Below are 7,067 nucleotides of genomic sequence, written 5' to 3'. Positions count from 1 at the left end.
AGAGGGGGCCACTGTGGGAAAGGGATGGGCTCTAATAGAGACCAAGTAACCCACATTAATGATGGTTGTTGGGGGTTTTCCGGGCTGTATTGCCGTGGTCTTGGCATTGTAGTTCCTGACGTTTCGCCAGCAGCTGTGGCTGGCATCTTCAGAGGTGTAGCACCAAAAGACAGAGATCTCTTGGACACCAAGAGATCTCTGTCTTTTGGTGCTACACCTCTGAAGATGCCAGCCACAGCTGCTGGCGAAACGTCAGGAACTACAATGCCAAGACCACGGCAATACAGCCCGGAAAACCCCCAACAACCATCGTTCTCCGGCCGTGAAAGCCTTCGACAATACAACCCACATTAAGATGGGGGGAAATGTACCATTCTGACACAAGTTTTCCACACCTGGAATGGAATTAATTTTGTGTTCTTTTACCCATCTCTGTGTCCCGCATTCTTCTGGGGCATGAAGCATGCATTGGATATGCACAGAATTGGTTCTGTGATGAGATGAAGTGAAGTGGTGGGATTAAGCAAGCATATTCTGGTGGGTATCAGACTATGGCATTCCAGACCTGATAGTCTGTCTCACTCCCTTCTGCAAGAAGACAAGGTCTTTTGTTTTCAAAAGGTTTATTGTGAAAGACAGCATTCAAGCCCAGATGTACATATTCCAGGATTAGAGGTCCTGGCCGAGCAAAGTGTTGTTAGGAATGAAGCATAGAACGAAAGTTGTTACATCTCACACTCCCTGAGCCCAGCCTCCCCCCCGAGTTCACACAGCAAACTTCTCAGAGCTGGCCAAGGTCAAGACGACAGATAAGACAGTATCCTTTCCCATGGAATCGGCCCTTTGCAGGTGGTGGTGCCGAAAGGGAAAGAAGACTAAACACTACAGGATTAAACATGGCGTTACTCAGGTTAAACAGGTTCTGACAGTGGGTGGCAACCTCGGTCACCATGCTGCCTCACCAAAAACTTTGCAGTGGGTGATCAAACAGAAATTCAATGAAACATGTGAGGGTAACCATACAATGGAACTAACATAGTGACAATCATCTCAACTAGAGGTGGACATGGACTGGGAAAACCCCACGGACCACTGGTCCATGGACCATCAGTTTTCACGGACCACAGACCATGAACTTTTCAAAGACCAGCCCAGTTTGCAGACTGATTCATCAGTCCATATTTCATCATTTCTGGCAGCCCTGGCTCTGCCCCCTTCATGCCCAGAGAGCCAAAACTCAGAGAATTTTCAGCAGCTGTTCCTCCAGCAACCCTCCAAGTTTGGTCAAGATTACATTTCAGACATACAAATTACAGGCCCCCAAAGCAGCCACCCTCAGGAAATTTCCAGTAGATAGTAGGAGTCACAAATGCCAATTGACTTGTATTGGCTAGCAGCACCAAGAAGTTGCAATGAGGCAAAATCAAACAGAAAAGGGTGGGGGAAGAGCCCCCTCACTAATCACACAGACACCTTCCCAGCCATTGCCTAGGAAATTAATTCTTGCTCCTTGCTCACATAAAGAAGATTGAGAGCTTTCTGCTTGGCAGGCAGAACTGCTTATGAAGTTTTTAAGGGCTGCAAAGGGTCTGTGGACATCCCTTCCATTGCCTAGGGAATTGATACATCGGCACCAGGATGTCTGGACTTATGGACCACGGACCAACAGACCAGCACAAATGGACCAAAATTTGTGAATATGTGAGTCCCATGAACCACATGTTCATGATCCATGAACCGGGCTGGGCCATGTCAAAATTTGGTCTGTTTTCTGGACCGTGCCCACATCTAATCTCAACCTTTCTGAAATCAGAGAAGCTTCCTCAACAACAGCATCATGTGATAGAGTTCTAGCTGGAGAGTACCGTCTGAAATTGAAGGCTTACAAAAATGGCAGAGGGACACATTTAATAGGCTCTCCTCATCTTAGTAGATTTGTATGTGTAACCCCTATGAGGTTAATTGGTTTAACCCAGTGGGATGGAGTCAGAAGCTAGAGGCAGTCTGCTGAGGAGGAGGCTGGTTGCTGGGAAAGTTATCACCTTGAATAAGGTAATCAAATGTATGTAAACAATATAATTTAAAGGGGTGTTTGTGTATTGTGTTTGGTTAGTGTTACTAGGATTGTATTATTTTTTGCAGCGCTGTAATTTCCCAACAAGAAGCCTGAAGCCTGGGATACAGTTGCTTCAAATTAATGAAAAAGGACTCACCACCACTTCGTGAAATGTTGGACTCTTTTACCTTTTCAAAACCATGGTTGATTTGAAGTTTTCTGTCTGGTTGCACTTATGGGTTAGTAAAAAAAAAACAGTTGTATGTTATTAATTGTTAACAGTTTAAAAGAAAAAAAATCTTTCTTAAAATTGTGTGAAAGTTGCTTCCTAAGTCCCATAGAACCCATGAAAAGAGAAGTTACATATGCACAGAATGTCTGCTCAGATGGGAGCATGTTTTGTTTTTTTCTATACTCCAACCAGTGAACTGAGGTGACATTGCTCTACATGAGCTGGTTACACATCGTAGCTGTTGATTTTCAATAGATACTGCTCATCAAATTGCATTAGATATTCAGAGACACTCAAAATACTTACAAAGAGCAAGATCTGGGTCCAATTGCACCAAAAATACCAACTAGATTTCCAAGGCTTATACCTTGAAAATCTAGTTGGTCTTTGAGGTGCTATTGAACCTGGATCTTCCTCTTCAACTGCAGACGAACATGGCTACCCACCTGAAAATTAGTTATACCTAAACAGTCATTCAATAATAAGCAATTATACTGAGACCAGAGATAGCCATGCTGTTGCAGAATGCCTGTTCACTTCAATGGCACTTGCATTGTGGATCAAATCTGCCTGCCTCCTACTCTGCTGTTGGTCACGACATTCAAAACTTACCTTAACTTGCTTCATCGAGGCTGCATGATTCAAGATATAGTTGGAATGGGGCCGGGGAACCCGGCATCCTGGAGAGAGGTAAATTCTAATGTAATGGCTGTACACACTGGTTTTAATAGCTACACATTCCCCGTTTTCTAGGGATGTGTAATGTGAGACTCGAGTCAAGACAGGTTTGGGGCTACAGATGTCTTGACTTTCCCCTGCCTTCCAACCAACTAGGACCTCATTAAAGTTGCAGGTGTCTACTACAGAACTATAGAGGCCCAGGTATGCATGTATTTATTTATGGCATTTTTACCTGCCATTTCTCTAAGGAGCTCAAGATGACAAAGATCACTCTCTCCTCCTCCTCCTTTTGCTGTCACAACAACCCTTGGAAGTACATTAGGCTGAAAGGTCATTAGGTGAGTTTCACAGAGGATTTGGGATTTGATGTAAGTACAAAGAAGGAGAAAGAAAACCCAACACCTCAAAAAGTAGATCACCTAAATCAGGAAGCTGAGAAATTAAAGGTGGGAAAAAAGAGAAAAATGAGGATTTTGTGACTCTAAAAAAATTAATTGGAATCTGAAAACAATACAGTTTTAATTAATCTCACTAAACATCACTTTAAAGATAATAAAGAGAATAAAACTACTAAATACGTAATTCATACTGCAATACAAATAACAGTGTATTTTAACACAGCCAAAAAACCAAACATGTTTCAGCAAAATTGCCTTCCTCATTTGTCACCAATCATAAACTGTAGAATACTTCAGAAATGTGCATGTAAGCAAATGCACTGCCCTTAAGAATGCCCCTGATCAGGCAAAACAATTGGAATCTACAACTACGTGTTTAACAGCGCAATCCTATGGCCGGCCCCAACGCCGACGCGGCTGCACTGGTGGTGTGGCGGCGCCGCCGGGCCGGATCCTGTGCCAGCAAAGTGTGGCCGCAGCGGCGCCCGCAGCGGCGCAGAGATGCAATTTTGGAGAACCAGAAAGTGTTGTGGGCGGGTTTGATCCACGGCCGCCGCCAGGCGCAGCCAAAGGGCGCTGTTCCTGACAAGCGTCAGGGGGAGGAGCCAGGAAAGGCGCAGCCTATGGGCAGCACGCGATCCCGGCCAGGCCCCAGAGCAGCAGGCAAACCGCGCCCATGCTGGCAGACTGCCTCGGCTCGTGTGTCGGGCGGGGCTCGCAGTCGGGAAGGAGAGGGGTGGGCGTAGTCTGAGAAGCCTTTCCCCCGTTTGCCCAATGTAGCACCAAGTCCCTGGCGGCCGCGTCCAGAGAGGTTGGCATGGGACTGGCAGGCGCCCTGCCATGAGGAATCCAGGGCAGCAGCCAGTCTCTGGCAGCAGGGGACAGCCCCCAAGTGGTGCCGAAGGGGAGGGCTGGCCTGAGGCCGCCACCAAGAGGCAGACACAGCGGGCCTGCCCCCTCGTCCCCATCCCAAGGCAAAGAACACAGACACCCATTGCACAGAAATCAGCCTTTATTATTATATCATCCCACCTCCCCCAGCAGACGTGAGGAAGGGGAGGCGTGTAGGAGAGCCGCCTGTGCAGCAAAACACCCCACCCCACCCCCAAGGCGGCAGCGGCGGTCACCGGCGAGGCCGGCGGCCGGACCCCCTTGGCCGTCCACGGGCCCGGCCTCTCGCACGCAACTGGGCCCAAGGGACGGGTGCCTCTGGGGCGGGTGGAGCTGCTGCAGCGGGTGGGGCCGGAGGGTCGAGGATGGCGACGAGCCGCCCGAGCAGGGCTTCGGCACGGACTTGAGAGGCACACCCCACCCCTCCCAACAACCATGGCCTGTTGGCGTGGGAGGCTGGCAACTGCTCCACGGGATTGGATGCGAGGCAGGACGCCCTGGGGTGGAAGGTGTTGGAATGACCAATGGGGCTGCTGCAGACGCCCGAGGGGCTGGACCCACTCTGGGAGGCGGCCGCTCATGGGACTGTGTTGCTGGGGCTGCGGCTGCGATGGGGGCGACCCTCCCCAGGCGCGCGAGACCTCCTGCCCGGGATATGGCATCCACCTGCCACCACCCTGGATTCTCCATTGGTGGGGGCTAGGGTTCCAGCGAGCGGACCGTTTGCCCTGCCATCTCCCGCCCCCTTGAAGCTGCAGCTCGCACCACCCTCTCCCTGGCTTATCGTGTGCCAGCTACTCTCCCCACCGGGGATCCCCGCTCACATGCCCCGCCCCAACCCTCTACCTGGCCATAGATACAGGGGGGTTAGCCGTGTTAGCCTGTGGTAGCGAATTCAAAAAGGGTCCCGTAGCACCTTTACAACTATCCAATTTTATTGTGGCACAGGCTTCTGAGAATCAAGTTCTCTTCGGCAGATGGGTGGTACAGACACTGGTCAAATACAGAGGAGGAGGGGGGGAGGAGGGAGGGAGGGGGCGGGGAGGCAAGACGGGGTGTGTCGGATACATTTGTGGCAATGTGCAGGTGGGGAGATGTGACGGGAGTGTTGGGGGAGGGGCGGAGGACGAAGTCAGACTCGCAGACACAGAAAACAGTTGTTGTACATCTCGTTTTATTGCACTGGAAAGAGCGGGCTTGCGTTTAGGCTGGCGAGGGAGCTGGAGCATTCCACACAGCCCTCCTTCCCGCTCGGAGGGGCGGGGCTGGGATGCAGGCCGCGGCGCGACGGTGCTTCCTGGGCTGCAGCCAACCGTCCGTCAGAGATGTTTGGGGAGGGCGGGGCGCGGGGGAGCAGCCATGCCCTGGATGTGCCTGTGGGGGAAAAAGACACGTGTGGGCTTTGCCTCATTCCACTGGCAAGGCAAGCCCCACACTCCGCCATCCGGGGGGGGGGTTGCACATGGTCGAGGGCAGCAGCTGATGCATGACGGTCTGGTGAGGATGCACTCGGCCTTGGCAAGCCTTTACCTTTAAGGGAGAGAATGAGCTGGTCACAACAAACACCTGGCCACATGTGGTTTTCGAGGCGCCTGCCTCTGAGGCAGCCAGGGGCGGCCATGGTTGCCCCCCACCCCTGCTGGGCCTCACCCAAAGCGGCAAGTGAGCGGGTGGGTTCAGGTGAATGGGCGGTTTGCGCTAATCTGCGGAATGCCCCCCCACCTCCTCCTTACCTGTCAGCGCTCCGTCGGTCATCACCAGGTGGGAGCGCCAGAGTCAGGGCACCTGCAAGGAAACGGGAGAGCATGCGGTTAATTTGCAAAGTGTCATTCCCTTCTGCCACGGAAGGGTTAGTTTGTTTGTGCTTAGTTAGAAGCAACTAGCATGCATCAGTTAGCTGTGGAGTCATTCTTTCTATCACCGTAGAAAGAGAGTTAGGCAGACATTTGCACCTCTTCCCCTTTATGCGAAGTTCCCCCAGTTTTTCGCAAAGTCCCCGGAGTGCATTCTGCGCCTGCCAATGTGAATGCCCTCAGCCCGTTTCGGTTTTCAAAGGGGCAATGCCACTCAGCAGACGGGCAGAGCCTCCGGCCGAGTGCTCACTTACCTGGGGGTTTGGGTGGCGCTGGCCGGATGTTTTGTAGGGCGCGGTCGCCGGTGATTGGGTGCAGAGAGGGGGGCTCGTCCACGCCGGGCGCGCATGCTGATTGGTCCCCGGGATAGTTCTCATCCTATGCTCCTTCGGGCCATAGGGGCGGGGCGAGGCGCTCAGAGAGGGGGCTGATTTTTCGCCGTTCCATGGACGCCTATGGGCTACGCCTTCTTTTTCCGTGGCGTAGCTTTTTTGCGCCGCTGTGGGCATTCCCGCTTCTGGAGGAGCTTAGGGAGCGGACTAACTCTGACCCCGCCTTGCTCCCCGCCCCCCCCTGCGTCGGCGTAGGGCTCTACGCCACTTCTGCGCCGCCGCCCGGGCGCCTGTGGCTTGCACCGGTGCTGGCCCGCCGGCGGGCCAGCGCCACGTCCCAGCGCGGGCGGAAGGCCACTTACGCGGGCGTACGGGCTAGATGCGCCCTCGCAAGCCTTAGTTCGGTTCCTGTTCACTTTCCGTGCCCTTATTAGGATTGGGCTGTAATAGTCTGTTTTTATGGCACTAAGTTCTCCGCAGGACCTATTGTAGAATATGTCATGAACTAGATCAGAACATATGGCTCAGTGCATGAGTCTATAAGTAACCAATCTTCAGTATACTTATTACTGCATGAATTATCCATTTAGTGTGTTTATTCTGAATATCACCTTTTAAATGATT

The 7,067-nt window shown here is 51.9% G+C and overlaps 1 long non-coding RNA gene across 2 annotated transcripts; it reads right to left on the bottom strand.

The window, feature by feature from the left end:
- Window positions 1-5,415: 5,415 nt before the first annotated feature.
- Window positions 5,416-6,402, bottom strand: LOC129343663 (uncharacterized). Of its 2 annotated transcripts, XR_008598314.1 has the most exons (3): window positions 6,366-6,402; window positions 5,992-6,043; window positions 5,416-5,632 (listed from the first exon to the last, which is right to left on the bottom strand). It is a non-coding gene; the product is annotated as an uncharacterized LOC129343663 (long non-coding RNA). The 2 variants fall into 2 exon arrangements; XR_008598313.1 differs by lacking the exon at window positions 6,366-6,402 and having other exon boundaries at window positions 5,992-6,151.
- Between the last annotated feature and the right edge of the window lie 665 nt (window positions 6,403-7,067).

This window comes from Eublepharis macularius, chromosome 15, assembly GCF_028583425.1.
Source record: "Eublepharis macularius isolate TG4126 chromosome 15, MPM_Emac_v1.0, whole genome shotgun sequence".
Lineage (NCBI taxonomy): Eukaryota > Metazoa > Chordata > Lepidosauria > Squamata > Eublepharidae > Eublepharis > Eublepharis macularius.
Note: the sequence above shows the minus strand (reverse complement) of the source record. Positions and strands in the feature narration are given on the sequence as shown.